Source organism: Oncorhynchus tshawytscha, linkage group LG14, assembly GCF_018296145.1.
Source record: "Oncorhynchus tshawytscha isolate Ot180627B linkage group LG14, Otsh_v2.0, whole genome shotgun sequence".
Taxonomy (NCBI): Eukaryota; Metazoa; Chordata; class Actinopteri; order Salmoniformes; family Salmonidae; genus Oncorhynchus; species Oncorhynchus tshawytscha.
The window spans coordinates 18,229,193-18,246,272 of NC_056442.1; the positions used below are offsets into that span (position 1 = coordinate 18,229,193).

The 17,080-nt window shown below is 40.9% G+C and overlaps 1 protein-coding gene across 1 annotated transcript in view; it reads left to right on the forward strand.

Annotated features, from left to right (window-relative positions):
* The first annotated feature begins 10,574 nt into the window (after positions 1-10,574).
* Positions 10,575-17,080, forward strand: part of LOC112266722 (glutamate receptor ionotropic, kainate 4-like) — a 393,963-nt gene continuing 387,457 nt past the window's right edge. Inside the window, exon 1 of the mRNA XM_024444450.2 lies at positions 10,575-11,348. The gene's annotated coding sequence lies outside the window, so the exon portion shown is untranslated. The remainder of the gene's footprint in view (positions 11,349-17,080) is intronic.

A 17,080-nucleotide genomic window follows, 5' to 3' on the forward strand; every position in this document is an offset into this window, starting at 1 on the left:
CATAGCCAGCTCACCGGGCTTCTACGCACTAGCTGGCTCGAGGTTTCCTTGCCCCGGTTGGCTCGGATGGCACCCATCCCACGTCACACTCCACCGGATCTTCGGGCTCCCTCTCTGCAGCAGGGTCTACAGGCGTCTTGCCTCAGCCGGATCGCCGGGCTTCCATGCCCCAACCGGTTCGCCCGAGTGGGATGCTGGGGGGGGTACTGTCATGTCTGCTCCCGCTTACCCCCCTGGCACTTGAGGGCGCTATGCTGCTCTGCATCACGTACTCCTATCATCCCTTACGCACTGTGACGGCCTGAATTTTTCTGAACCGTCTCAGTGCTTCTCCTTCCAATAGGGCGCTTTCCCTTTAATTCCCAATTAAATAGCCAGCATCAGCTGTGCAAAAGTGGGGTTGTGGTTGTGATGGAGACGTGAATGAGGATGTGTTCAACCTTCAGTTCCGAAGCTTCTCTATTCCGTTTGTTTTGTTGCCTTTAAACGTTTGTTTTGTAGCCTAATAGAGTTTACCCAGGATCGGGTCCACTCTTTGCGTCCGTGGACTACACCTCTCTGTTCTTCGTGGCCTTTCTCCCCTGGAGATCTGTTGGCGGATTGGATTGTCTGACTGACCGACTGACTACAACCTTTTTTGTATACGGTATTTCATTTGTTTTGATGTATACTGTGATGATTTTTGTAGTTAGTTATAGTTGAGGACCTAGTAAGAGTTGATACGCTTTATAGTTGTGTGGTAAAATAATTGTTGTATTGATTGTATGATTTGAAACTGGGTGTACGCTACACTTGTATGAACGGACAAACATTGCGTGACTAAGGTCACTTGAGTTCCCTGAACTTCTTTACCGGGCTGGACTCTCTTTAGGCCCGAGGTACAGGACATTTTTGGAGGAACCAGAACTCATTGTGTTAAATGATTACACACACATATAATAATATATGTTGGTAATACAACCCACGCAAAAGAATACAGTTTTTTTTTAAAGTTCTTTCCAATGTTTTAAGGGTTTATGAAAAGTGTATTTCCATCCTGACTTTTACATAAGTCCTTTGTATTGGTGTAGACTTGACGGACCAGATGGGACCCTCCCAAACCAAAAGGAGAAACCAATGTTTTCTCTGGTAGGCACAACCTACCTGGCACCCCTATAAACAATAACCTCAAGTCAAAACTGTTACAGCACACCTGCCTTCCCTCCTCACCCGCATCAGCGATATTAGACTCACCTGGACTCACTCATCACCTGTTACTACCTCCCCTATATTTGTCAGTTCCCCATCTCTGTTCCCCGCTTCTGCATTGATTGTTCTTTGTTTGTGTTACCTGTTTGCTGACTCTGTTCCTGACTCGTTCCATGTGCATTATTTATTAAATGTTTCACTCCCGGTACCTGTTTCGCCTCCAGCGTCATTCCATGAGACAGTGGAGGGTCCTCAGTGAATTTCAGAAAATAAATAAATAGTTAAAACAATATCTTTTTAAATGTTTAAGGTAAAATTATACAAAATATATTCATATCACCAAATACCTAATTAAAACACAATGTTTTGCAGCGACGGTCTACTGCAGTCTCAACAGCATCCTCTAGAGTAGCACCGTGTATAAGGTTCTGCTTTTGTTAGTCAACCTTGTTCTTTTTCTTTGTTCTGGAACGTAGCCCTGTCTTTAATTTTTGTTCATTGATTTCACTTGTGTTTGTTTCTTACCTGGTCTCATCAGCTCCCTATTTAGTTCAGTTCTTTATGTTTGTATGGTTGTGAGGTATTGTTTGTTTTTGACTGCCTACCTGTGTTTGACCATTGCCTGCGACCACGATTCCTGCCTTCTGCGAATGCTTAATTAACATCTGCTGCGCCCTGCTCCCCCTTCCATAGATCTACATAGTAATGATGACAGCTTCTGGAAGACGTCATCCAACTAATCAAAGCATTTGCAGTATGAACTGATATGTTGTCCAATCAAAGGATCAGAGAATGAACGTTTGAAAACGTTTGACCTCTGTCATTGCCAACAAAGGGTATATAACAAAGTATTGAGAAACTTTTGTTTTTGACCAAATACTTATTTTCCACCATAATTTGCAAATAAATTCATTAAAAATCCTACAATGTGATTTTCTGGATTTTTTTATCTTCTCATTTTGTCTGTCATAGTTGAAGTGTACCTATGAAGAAAATTACAGGCCTTTCATATTTTTAAGTGGGAGAACTTGCACAATTGGTGGCTGACTAAATACTTTTTGCCCCACTGTAACTGGCTAGTGACATTGTCTGAGGGTCAGGGCAGGGTAATGGGCGGAGGCCAGATAGTGATGACTATTTAACAGTTGAATGGCCTTAAGATATACTACATCACCAGAAGTATGTGGACACTTGCTCGTCAAACATCTCATTCCAAAATCATGGGCATTAATATGGAGTTACCCCCCCCCACCTTTGCTGCTAAACACTCTCTGGGAAGGCTTTCCACTATATGTTGGAACATTTCTGCGGGTACTTGCTTCCATTAGCTACAAGAACATTAGTGAGGTTGGGCACTGGGGGTGGGTGATTAGGCCTGGCTCGCAGTCGGCGTTCCAATTCATCACAAATGTGTTCGATGGGGTTGAGGTCAGGTCTTTGTGAAGGCCAGTAAAGTTCTTCCAGACTGATCTCGACAAACCATTTCTGTATGGACTTCGCTTTGTGCACAGGGGCATTGTCATGCTGAAACAAGAAAGGACTTTCCCCAAACTGTTGCCACAAAGTTGGAAGCACAGAATCGTCTAGAACGTTATTGTATGCTGTAGCATTAATATTTCCCTTCAACAGAAACTATGGAGCCTAGCCCGAACCATGAAAAACAGCCCCAGACCATTATTCTCTCTCCACCAAACTTTACAGTTGGCACAATGCAATGGGACAGGTAGCGTACTCCTGGCATCCGCCAAACCCAGATTAATCCGTCTGACTGCCAGATGGTGAAGCGTGATTCATCACTCCAGGAAACGTGTTTCCACTGCTCCAGAGTCTAATGGGGGCGAGCTTTACACCACTCCAGCCAACGCTTGGCATTGCGCATGGTGATTTTAGGCTTGTGTGCGGCCGCTCAGCCATGGAAACCCATTTCATGAAGCTCCTGACAAACCAAACAGTTCCTTTGCTGCCGTTGATTCCAGAGGCAGTTTGGAACTGGATAGGGAGCGTTGCAACCGAGGACAGGCTATTTTTAGCACTCGGCGGTCCCATTCTGTGAGCTTGTGTGTCCTATCATTTCACGGCTGAGGTGTTGTTGCTCCTAGATGTTTCCAAATCACAATAACTGCACTTACAGGAGATGTATCTGATCTCGATCACCTGGGACTTGACAATGGTTAATCAAATCTCCCAATTTGCCAGTTTTTGCAAAATTTTACATGCCTTCTCAAACAGCTGCAACTGTATATGCATTTTTGTAATTCAAGTCCTTTCTTGGGGTGGGCTCTGGGATGGAACAACTGTTGAGAATCTGAGTTCATGGTTGTTTGTGGGGGAAAGGGGTTGTGTGTGTGTGTGTGTGTGTGTGTGTGTGTGTGTGTGTGCGTGTGTCCCACAACTGTAGCTAGGGAGTTAAAGGTGTTAGTGACAATATAGGATGAATCACAATTTCATTTTTCTAATGGCAATCCTGGTTAGAGGAGGAACTTATTCAAGAAATATATTATAAAAATAAAGCGGACTGAATGGAATATGGGGAAAAATGCACCAAATATATATTTTTTATCTTCAATATAAAAATGCTACCCAAAAGTAATTTACAGAGACTTACAAATGACAGTCATCCATGATTAACCAAACTATATTTTGAAAGAGGAAGCAAAGTACTTTTACTTACTTTTAATTTCAGTGTCCTCCATTTCCACCAACTGAAGTTAATTGTAAGAATGTTGTTTTTATTAATACTGTAAAAATGAACCGCCCTACAGAAAGACTCATGTGAAGGCCTTAAATACATAGGACAGTGGCTCCCAAATGTTTTATTGTCCCGTACCCCTTCAAACATTCAACCTCCAGCTGTGTACCCCCTCTAACACCAAGGTCAGTGCACTCTCAAATGTTGTTTTCTGCCATCATCATAAGCCTGCCACACACACACTATACGATACATTTATTAAACATAAGAATGAGTGCGAGCTTTTGTCACAACCCGGCTTCTAGGAACCAGGGCACAAATAATAATATAATAATCAATAATTTTGCTCTTTCTTTAACCATCTTACATATAAAACCTTATTTGTTCATCGAACATTGTGAATAACGCACCACAGGTTAATGAGAAGGGTGTGCTTGAAGGGATGCACATAACTGCAATGTTGAATTGTATTGGAAAGAGTCTGTCTTAAGTCATTTTCCACACACAGTCTGTGCCTATATTTAGTTTTCATGCTAGTAAGGGCCGAGAATCCACTCTCACATAGGTACGTGGTTGCCAAGGGCATCAGTGTCTTAACAGCGTGATTTGCCAAGGCAGGATACTCTGAGTGCAGCCCAATCTAGAAATCTGGCAGTGGCTTCTGATTCAATTCAATTTTCACAGAACCGCTTTTTGCAATTTCAATGAGGCTCTTGTTCAGATATCGATAAGTTGACTGGAAGCAGGGCATGGAAGGGTTAAGGAATCGATTTTTTTTTGTGTCATCCGTTTTGGGAAAGTACCTGTGTAATTGCGCACTCAACTCACTCAGGGACTTCGTTATATCACATTTGAGTTCATTTGCACACAAAAGTCATAAAATGATGGAAAGAACTGTGTGTTATCCTTGTTAATGCAGACAGAGAAGAGCTCCAACTTCTTAATCATAGCCTCAATTTTGGCCCGCACATTCAGGTGAGAAAAAACAAGGTTGTCCATTATCTGCATATCTATTAATTATGGCTTTCGAAATGTTAGCTAGATCCAAGAAAAATATCAAGGGCTTAGAAATCCAGGGCTTAAAAACAAAGGTGTCATTGTACGCTGACTATTCATGTTTTCTTTAAATCTACAATTTGGATCCCTGTACAGCCTAACAGAGGATCTAAATATGTTTTAGAACCTCTCTGGATTAAAACCAAATTATGACGAATACGCTGATTCGGTGTGCGAGTTCATTAGAACGTGCGTTGAAGATGTTGTTCCCATAGCAACGATTAAAACATTCCCAAACCAGAAACCGTGGATTGATGGCAGCATTCGTGTGAAACTGAAAGCGCGAACCACTGCTTTTAATCAGGGCAAGGTGTCTGGTGACATGACTGAATACAAACAGTGCAGCTATTCCCTCCGCAAGGCTATTAAACAAGCTAAGCGTCAGTACAGAGATAAAGTAGAATCTCAATTCAACGGCTCAGACACAAGAGGCATGTGGCAGGGTCTACAGTCAATCACGGACTACAGGAAGAAATTCAAGACAGTAGTTTTGGAATTGTTAGTTAGATTACTTGTTGGTTATTACTGCATTGTCGGAACTAGAAGCACAAGCATTTCGCTACACTCGCATTAACATCTGCTAACCATGTGTATGTGACAAATAAAATTTGATTTGATATGTGCACCATATAACGTATTGGATCTCTAAAACTACTACTTTTACATGACCTAGTAGTTTAACAATAAAATTGTCCACTTCACCGTCGGACCTACTCAGTATTCAAATCCTGAAAGAAAGAAATGATCTCACTACAACACATTTTAATATAACTTTAGCCAAATTAGATATGATTTTGCCACCATGGAAAGCACAAAACATGTCCATTTGTGGAAAAATGTCTACTAAGTTAAAAAAAGAATTTAAACAGTAGTTTAAAAACGGTATAATCTTTGTAAATGATATCATGAATAGGACTGGTGGAGTTATGTCACACATGCAGTTAACAAAATAGATGGAAATGTCTGCTCTATCAAATTACAACTTACTGATTCCAGCATTACCATAAAAATGGAGGAGGCAAGTGGAAATGGGAGAAGGTCAGGAACTTGTCTGTTGGACCTGCATTAAAGACACATTGGAAACAAATGACAAAACAATTGTCATAAAAAAAGTATACCATTTTCATTTAAGGCCCAAACAATTTACAGCTGCACCATATAGGTTGCAAAGTAGTAGGGAGGAGATTTTCGATGTACCGATTCCATGGCACATGGTTTATGAACTGATACACAAAATGATGCCGGATTCAAAACGTAATTTAAAAAAATATATATTATGCAAAATTCTTTCAATCAGTAGAATGTTATATACAGTGGTGCAAAAAAGTATTTAGTCAGCCACCAATTGTGCAAGTTCTCCCACTTAAAAAGACGAGAGAGGCCTGTAATTTTCATCATAGGTACACTTCAACTATGACAGACAAAATGAGAAAAAAAATCCAGAAAATCACATTGTAGGATTTTTTATGAATTTATTTGCAAATTATGGTGGAAAATAAGTATTTGGTCACTAACAAAAGTTTATCTCAACACTTTGTCATTGCCAATAAAGGGTGTATAACAGAGGTCAAATGTTTTCTGTAAGTCTTTCACAAGGTTTTCACACACTGTTGCTTGTATTTTGGCCCATTCCTCCATGCAGATCTCCTCTAGAGCAGTGATGTTTTGGGGCTGTTGCTGGGCAACACAGACTTTCAACTCCCTCCAAAGATTTTCTATGGGGTTGAGATCTGGAGACTGGCTAGGCTACTCCAGGACCTTGAAATGCTTCTTACGAAGCCACTCCTTCGTTGCCCGGGCGGTGTGTTTGGGATCATTGTCATGCTGAAAGACCCAGCCACGTTTCATCTTCAATGCCCTTGCTGATGGAAGGAGGTTTTCACTCAAAATATCACAATACATGGCCCCATTCATTGTTTCCTTTACACGGATCAGTCGTCCTGGTCCCTTTGCAGAAAAACAGCCCCAAAGCATGATGTTTCCACCCCCATGCTTCACGGTAGGTATGGTGTTCTTTGGATGCAACTCAGCATTCTTTGTCCTCCAAACACGACGAGTTGAGTTTTTACCAAAAAGTTATATTTTGGTTTCATCTGACCATATGACATTCTCCCAATCTTCTTCTGGATCATCCAAATGCTCTCCAGCAAACTTCAGATGGGCCTGGACATGTACTGGCTTAAGCAGGGGGACAAGTCTGGCACTGCAGGATTTGAGTCCCTGGCAGCATAGTGTGTTACTGATGGTAGGCTTTGTTACTTCGGTCCCAGCTCTCTGCAGGTCATTCACTAGGTCCCCCCCGTGTGGTTCTGGGATTTTTGCTCACCGTTCTTGTGATCATTTTGACCCCACGGGGTGAGATCTTGCATGGAGCCCCAGATCGTGGGAGATTCAGTGGTCTTGTATGTCTTCCATTTCCTAATAATTGCTCCCACAGTTGATTTATTCAAGCCAAGCTGCTTACCTATTGCATATTCATTCTTCCCAGCCTGGTGCAGGTCTACAATTTTGTTTCTAGTGTCCTTTGACAGCTCTTTGGTCTTGGCCATAGTGGAGTTTGGAGTGTGACTGTTTGAGGTTGTGGACAGGTGTCTTTTATACTGATAACAAGTCCAAACAGGTGCCATTAATACAGGTAATGAGTGGAGGACAGAGGAGCCCCTTAAAGAAGAAGTTACAGGTCTGTGAGAGCCAGAAATCTTGCTTGTTTGTAGGTGACCAAATACTTATTTTCCACCGTAATTTGCAAATAAATTCATTAAAAATCCTACGGGATTTTCCTGATTTTCTTTCTCATTTTGTCTGTCATAGTTGAAATGTACCTATGATGAAAATTACAGGCCTCTCATCTTTTTCAGTTGGAGAACTTGCACAATTAGTGGCTGACTAAATACTTTTTTGCCCCACTGTATATGTGGGATACAACCATCCTGTCATGGATTCCCCCGGTACTGCTGCTCATTCCGTGCACCAGCTCTGGAGGTCTCTACATCACCAGCCTAGTCACCGGCTTTCGAGGCGGATTCATTACCACCAACCCCGGTATGTCTTGTCTCATTACGCACACCTGGTTCCTATTACCCCTGATTAGTATGTTATATATGGGCCCTATGTTCCCCGTTGTCCTTGTTGGTTATTGTTCCCATGTCCATTGGTCTTGTGGGTACCTGTGCTTTGTTTTGGCTTTCGCGCTACGTGTATTGTGCACTTGTTATTTTCAGGTCTCGTCCCGTGTAATCTTTAGAGGTTTAAACCTGGCTCTTTTGTTTGGGTTACATCCCTGTGTGTTTTATATACGTGTATGTTTTTGGCTTCGTCCCCATGCTGTATTTTGAGTGGAGTAATAGAAAACCCTATTACGTATTCCTGCACCCGTCTCTGATCCTTATACAGCGTGACACATCCCAGCTCTGCAGATTTTGCTGCAAAGAGACAGAATCATTAGATCACTTGTTTTGGTGCTGCCCATACTTATCCAAATATAATACAATTTTATTGGTCACATACACATACTTAGCAGATGCTATTGCGAGTGTAGCAAAATGCTTGGGTGCCTAGCTCCAACAGTGCAGTAGTATCTAATAAATCACAACAATACACACATCTCAAAGTAAAACAATGGGATTTAGAAATCTATAAATATTAGGATGAGCAATGTCATAGTGGCATTGAATAGAACAAAGTAGAATACAGTATATAGATATATGAAATTAATAAAACAGTATATTAACATTATTAAAGTGACCAGTGATTCCCTGTCAATGTACATAGGGTAGCAGCCTCTAAGGTGCAGGGTTGAGTAACCAACCGGTGGTAGCTGGACAGTGACTAAGTTCAGGGGAGGGTAGAAACTATAAGAATAGAAAGGTTCAGAACTTGTGTGAAACATCACAGCACAATGGGAAAATATATGACAGCTAGAGATAGATGGGAGGGGTTGAGGGTAGCTGAAAGCTGGAACTAAAAACAAACAAAAGATAACTCATGTAAAATATACTGTCTGTGAAATGTATGTTGTATGTATAAGCTGGAAGTGGAAGCCTAACATGCTGACCACACCACTTGCGTCGCATACGCGAGTGCTGCAAAAATAAATGTACACATACATGTTATTCAATGAGCTGTGCCACACAGCTCGCGCGCGTTGCCAGGCGCTAAAATAGAACTTGTTCTATTTGTGACACTAGATGCGCTGCAAGTCCTGCCTTACCCATCTCCTCATTGAATTTTAGGATCATATACCCATGTACCATCTCCTCATTAGTTTTTAGGAGCATATACCCATGTGGGTGATTAAAAGAGGAACTGAGGTCCACAGTCCAGTTGGTTGTGGTAATAAACCTTAAAGTTGGTTGCCAATTGCCATATAAAGTCCAAAGAAGAAGAAGAAGCCTGAAGGAAGAGAGATTATTAAAAACAAACTCGGTTTACCATTTTATCTGTGGATTGTCGGAGTAGAGGACCTTGGGCATTTCAGTTAAAATAACAACCTAATGTTTATATCCCAGGACAAATTAGCAACAGCAAGCTAGCTAGCTAAATTGCCATAAATGTTTAATGAAACACTGAAACACCTGTCCCCAAATTAATATAATTGGTTCAAAGTTGGTTTTGATATTTCAACCTGTGTGTCCTGATCATGTCTGATGTGGGTGGTCAAAATCAACTTGCGCGCATGCGGTCTGGTCAGCATGTACTGTTGTCTGTTAGTTTACTCCAATGAGGGGTGGTTTTTATTTAACTAGGCAAGTCAGAAGAACAAATTAAGAACAAATTCTTATTTACAATGATGGCCTATGAACAGTGGGTTATAACTGCCTTGTTCAGGGGCTGAACAACATATTTTTACCATGTCAGCTCAGGGATTCGGTCTAGCAACCTTTCGTTTACTGGCCCAACACTCTAACCACTAGGCTACCTGCTGTGGTAGGGTTAGGGGAAAATAATAAAGAAGAAAAATGTATTGAATTAGTTTACTCCAATCAGGGGAGGGTTGGTAGGGTTATGGGAAAATAATAAAGGAAAATATATATTAAAATATATGCATTTAAAATAATATATATATTTACAATATAAAATATATATGGGGGATTGGAAATTATGCAGACAATTACATTGATAGAGGCCACAATCTATCTGCAATATTAAAGCTGATAAGTTTTTGTTGTTGAAACATTCAGTGAAAGTTTTAAGGAAGTTATTCAAAAACCTGAAATAACCTTTGCATTTATTCAAAACATTCACAACATTTAGCTTAAGTTTTCAGAAGGTTATTTCATTACCTTCAAATAGCCTATAATTTCTGTTTTCAGAATGTTTATAAAAGCTCCCAGAAAAACTTTCAGGGAACCATAGTAAAACGTTTTCAGAACCTCCCTGAAACGTAAAAACGTATGTGCCCAGAACAGGCAACATTTTCACTTACGTTCTCAGAACGTTTAAAAACATTACGTTTTACCGGTCAGTAAACGTATGGCTTTCTTCATTCCCAGAACCAATGGGAAACCAATTACTTATGTTCCACAACTTCCAAGGAACTACATGTGCTTGCTGGGATTACACACCATGGACTGTGTAGTGATGCACCTGTAAACTCACTGCACAGAAACAAGTGCTGGTTCCTTTAACATTGGATGTAGTGTAGTAAGGCACCAAAAGCTAGTCTGTGAGGGGGACTTCACTGAGACACCATCTGCGTCTTTCTCCAGAATCGCTCCTGACGGCACTTGATGTCCATTTGATTCTTAAAAACGAAATTTCAGATTGTTTATTCGGTTAATGCATGATCTAGATTTCGAGAGAATTAATTAACCGTTTGGATGCATTGCGTTCCGTATCCTCCCTGAAGCTCAAGCTGTACAAAAGCATTTTCAACTACGGCCGGTCGGCGGCAGGAGCAATGGGAAAGAAAGAAATACCATTTTTTTCTTGGCAATAACCTGAATTAGATAGGCTGAAAGAAATTCAAGCTACTTGTCAATTTAAAGACAAGAAAGTACTCTCAGGAAACGACAATTGTTCAGCTTTGGAGAAATTGGACCAATAATTTTCTTCAAAGAAAAGTAGAGGATAATTTCCAACTGTTTGGATGCGGATATAAGAGAATGAATCAATGCCCCATATAACTGGTACCGCAAGGATATACGAAAAAAGGAACCGATTTTTAAATGGTCCTTGAGTGAGTAGCCTGGTCGATACGCGCAAAATAGCAGGTTATTATTTCTCCCTAAACCAGCGTGCAAGAGCCATTGCAATAGAAAACTCGGGATTGCATTGTACAAACGACTGCCGTTTTTTCCTTCCCGATATAGCCAACCGAGGCTACACCTGTTCCATAAGGAGAAATTATACCAAAAGAGATAAGGAGAAGCACTGCTAAAAACAGCAACAACGTCGATTGATGTTAAAGAGCCAGGTAAGAAAGTGTACAAGTCTACAATGACTGCTTGTGCACTATTCTGAGATAATCATTTTGAGGAATGGTAGGCAATTGACTTCCATTATGTATTGTTTATGGTTAATATGATTTATTGAAAATATAAGACCACATCATGTCATGTCAATAGCCTATGCAAGATGCCTTATCGGTCCCTCAAATGTCATTGAGGTCTGCGTTGCATCAATTGAATAACATGATTTATCCGCCCGCCCGCCTTAATTAATTAATTCCCTATATCTTTTTTTTCTATCTCAATTATGGTTAATTAAGTTGATCAAATGTCTTTCTACAGGAATTGCCTCAAACGCCTATCCTCTCCGAAAAGTAAATTGTTGCATTTGTGCTTTTGTAACGTAGCCTCGCTGGGGTTTTAAACTGAGGTAGGCTAAGCTTATTTGATATTTGGGGCATGAAGGCATATCATATGGAGTTGAAAAAATAATCTAAGGAAAATTCCAGCCACAAAATTGGTTTGAAGACATACTGTCTATCTTTGGGATGTAAGTGTCATTCAGGGCCGTTTACCATAGACCATGGACAGGGCTGCCCTAGCCTTTTAGGGGCCTTAAGAGAGATTTGGTTGGGTGCCCCACCTTGCAGCCCCCAAAAAATTGACAGCAGAGGGGATTTTTATAGTTTAAAATTATATTTACTGCAATTCTACACATTTTGCAAAAGGGTGTAGAGAAGATGTATCAATTGTATAACTAACTTCATGCATTATACTCTGCCATGGGGCAGAGAGAAACATTTACACAATTTCAGCAAATTTTCAGCAATTTTGCCATGGGGTGGAGAGACATTTTTTTGCAGTTTAAAAACGAATTTCCTGCAATTCTACACATCTTGCCATGTCTTGTGCCATGTTAATATGAAATCTGAGTGAGTGACTAACAAAATCAATGGGGCCCCCCTAGAGGTCAGTGCCCCTTTGGCCATGATGACTACAAGGTTTAGATAGCTGGCTAGACTAATTTGCCAATCTAAATGTTTAGCTGACATGGGCTAATTGAGACTGTCAGTGACCCCCCTCCCCTACCGGCCTTAACCACAGATGGCATAAATCTGATTAGGAAGCTACACCTGTGACAGCCTCTATGCTCACAATGTTCTGATGAATGTCAACTCCATCTGAGTTAGAATAAGAGATTAATCAGCTAGAGTGATTGATTGTTATTCACTGATACATTTTATTGATTAGTTTATACTTTTGTGTTTTGCAGATGCTGAGAGCCTCATACAGTATATTACATTTTTGGCTGATTCCGATATTTTCCTTGCCAAAAAACATGATACCGATATTTAACATTTTAGCGGCCTTTTAAGCATTCTAGTACAGTTAAATAGTTAACACACACACATGGACACAGCGGTCTAAGGCACTGCATCTCAGTGCAAGAGGCGTCACTACAGTCCCTGGTTCGAATCCAGGCTGTATCACATTTGGCCGTGATTGGGAGTCGCATAAGGCAGCGCACAATTGGCCCAGCGTCGTCCGGGTTTGGCCGGTGTAGGCTGTCATTGTAAATAAGAATTTGTTCTTAACTGACTTGCCTAGTTAAATAAAGGTTACACACGCACCACACTGACCAAAAAGTTATTTTGTTGGCAATTACGTATGTCCCCATTACCAGTAAAACATAATCAAAACCTATTTATTTCATTTACTTGCTGTGCTGTTTCATTGTTCATTTGTTCAGTCGTTTCATTCTCAACCAGGATTTCTCATACTATGGAACGCCGTTTTGGTCTTTGCGTGTCAAATAACACTATTTGACATGTCAAATAAGCTTGTTGACCAATCAGGACCTGAATATGACTGCACCTTACATAATAATTTAGTGTGTTCATACATTTTTTTGTAGTTATTACATGTTGATTACACTATCACTCATAGTTCATATGTCACAACAATTCATCGATACGTATGCTATGATGCTGGTAAAGTTGTCTCGTGCACCTACAGTGCTGGTTGTAAAAAAAAAGCTAGCTAGCTCATGGATGCAAACAATGTTCTTCCCCAAAAACATAGCAAAACGACATCTGTTTCAGTAGCTTTATAGTTAGCTAGCTGACTATATAGCTAGGTGTTATCATCTAAAATAACCCTAATTTATAAGACTGTTCTTATTTGATTAATTGTGTGAAGCTAGCCACAATAAGGATTAGCCACAATATAGTGGACTTTGCGTTTAGCCTTCAAAATAAAAGTATGTCATTGACAGGGATGCAAATTAATACAAATAGTAGAAATATGCCATAATTGAATAGATCATGCTAAACGAGGTTGGAATGTTGTTATATAAAATCAACAAAAGACAATAATTTGTTAATTTGACAAAAAATCTGTTGTAATCACACTGGATGTATTATACTTTAGAATAGCATTGGGGGCATTCTTATTTAACCGTACAGCCTTACCTATGGATTGTGGATCAATGACATGGGGTATCAGTCTACTCAGTGACACCCAGAGAACATTAGCTTTGTAGCTCTTATTGCGAGACTCTGAAACAACTGTGAATTGAGCCACATTTATTGTCAACCTATGTGTATTGAACACTATTCCAGAGGAAAAACAATACTGCGTGGAGGTTTTGGAGTCTGATAACTCCGAGGAGGACGTTGGAAAAAAATATATTGGGTATTGACTAGACTGATACCCCATTTCATTGATCTCCATTCCTTAGGGTAAAGCTGTACAGTGCAATATGAATCAATACAAATCAATACACACAATAGGTCACAGTCACAGTCCCGCAATAAGAGCAACAACGCAACTTCACAGTTGTGTTCTGTGGGTGTCACCGAGTAGACTGATACCCCATTTCATTGCTTCACATTCCAACATTGTTTAACATTATCTAGTCTAAATATGCATGATTCCACTGCATCACTTTCAAAGAGGTACTTTAATTTTGAAGGCAAACCGCAAATTCCAGTATTGTGCCTAATCCTTATTGTGGCTAGCTTCACAACACATAACCCGTTCCGGCGAACAACAAGTGGCTACCTAGCTAATACTTGATTCAACTGGTCATTGTTTTCAGGCTGGTTGTATTGGTGCTAGCTAGGTACCAAACTAAAGATAGCGACCACAAAAGTTGCGTTCGAACAAATAATGCTTGATTACCAATGCGGTATTGTAAACACATCATTCGGGGCCGGTGTTTGCATGTTTGCAGAATTTTTTTGTACAGCTTTGACAGTGCTACTGATAGTGGTGGTGGTGCTTGGCTTGCACATGCACATTCAGAACACACAACATTCTGTAATAGACTGTGTTATTTGACATGTTAAATTAAAAGCTTATTGAACATGTCAAATGTTATTTGACTCGTCAAACAGTGTTATTTGACTTGTATCTTTTTTGACACGCAAGACTCAAACGGCATTCATTCCTAACCTAGCCTACAATGTCTGCTGTGTGGATGAGCAGTCAACAAGTCGAGCAGTCATTTGAAAGAGTAAGAACATTTCAGTGAGACAACAAAGGCGAAATCCATTAACGCCAAGATAATGGAAATTCATTGCCCTTGACCATCAACCGTTCTCTGTCGTGGGTGATGTTGTCTTTCGCCGACTGGTCGAGCACCGGTATACATGTTGCCCTACCAGAGTTACACAGTAATAGCGTCACTGCTATTAGCTTGGAATGCTGTGTAGCGCAACATTTTACACAGAGACAGAGAGACAGAGAGACAGAGAGACAGAGAGACAGAGAGACAGAGAGACAGAGAGACAGAGAGACAGAGAGACAGAGAGACAGAGAGACAGAGAGACAGAGAGAGAGATGTTTTGGCACCCCCTTGTGGACCCAAGAGAGGCTGCAACCCACCAGCCACCATTTGGAAAACCTAGAACTGCCAGGATAGGTGTTTGTTTTTGTGTGTGTGGTGGACTAGATGTGAGGACCCACACGGGGTGCCCATGACATTGTTATCCGGGATGATTGTGTTGAAGTTTTTAATTATCATCACCCACTCTCCCTTGCACAGTTAGGGACAGAGTGACAATCACTAGTCCTTAACAAAGTCCCATTTCCTCTGAGTGGGCAGGGGCCAGCTCTATCGTGCTCAGAATCGTCTGAGTTCATTTAGCCTGCCATCCGCATTCCCCTCTCTCAGGCAGACTGCTGAAAACACACATGGGTGCTCACATACAGGCACATACACACACACACTCACACACATATGCAGGCATTTACACACACACGCACCGCACTCAAGTAAGCACACACACACACGATTCATGCATCCCGTATGCATTAAATATGGCCTTTTTATCCTGAGATTATTTATCTATTTGCATAGCCGACACCATCATTCAGGGCGGCTCCAACAGGTCACATTTAGCGTAATCATTATGCCGGTTTGTTTGCTGTTGAATTTCAGGTGGAGTCATTTTCTCAAGGGTACACTAACAATGTCTTGACACTGCATCTTAATGGCCCTGGGTCCAACTCTCTGACCACCATTTGTGCACTAGCGGAGACTCTCCGAGGTTGAATGGGGCATTCTTGGGTTATCTTCATCAGGAATTTTTTTTGCGAAATATTCCCCAATATTCCTCAGAGTATAATGATAATAGGTAAACAGCTACACCCGCACAATCCAAATGAAGTTCAGCTCTTCCTCTGCTGAATGACTGCATGAGCAAACACCTGTGTGTTGTTGCAATTTGCACTGGCTGACAGAAAATTGAAGTAAGATGCATGATCTCATTGAATGCTTGATCAATTGATGGATTGGACACCGAGGCACAACTCCCTAGTGTAGTGAAGGTTGACAGGCCTGCTGCATCCATCGTTCACCATCTGATGGAGGGTGATCTCTACAGAATTGAGACAAGGACAATCATTCACCACATTTAACTTCAAGGGCCACTTTCAGAGCATTTGACAATCCAAACATTACACCGGGGACAAGTTCTGTTTGAGAAGCTTATGACTCAGCTAATGGAAATAGGCTTTCAAACTTGTCAGTGAGATAAGCTCTGCGAATTTGTGGCGAGCCGCGAATGTGTAGAGCCGATAGTTTTTCCTGACCACATGACCTGACCAGCAAAAAACTTTGGGCCCTGTAGTTTACCTGGTTAGGTCACGTTTCAGGAGAAACTCTGGACCCTTTATACATGTGATATAAATGTTATTATGGAGGACATAAAAGGGAGTTTGAGTTTGCAGCAATCGATCTTTCAACTGCTGAATGATTACTTGCTTGTTTCCAAAGCTGATTCGAATATTAGCAATTGGGATTGGGCGCTTCAGGCTTTGAAAATATTTAACATGAATGAATGAATTCATCTGAAAACTGTGTGTTCTCTATGAAATTATTCAGCTCGGATGAGTGGCTTTCTAAGACGATCCTTAAAAGTCCATGTCAGCCACGGGTGACAGTGATAGTCTCTATTCTGCTCCTATCAGCTGGGTCACTTGGGTCTCAGTCACGCTTGTGGAACAATTAATTTAAATATGTTATATAGCCTAGTTATAACATATGTTAGGATATAGTTAAGCAATAAGGCCCAAGAAGGTGTGGTATATGGCCAATATAGCACAGCTAAGGGCTGTTCTTAAGTACGACGCAACGTGGAGTTCCTGGATACAGCCATTAGCTGTGGTATATTGGCCATACACCACAACCCCCCGAGGTGCCTTATTGCTATTATGAACTGGTTACCAACGTAAATTAGACCAGGACAAAGTA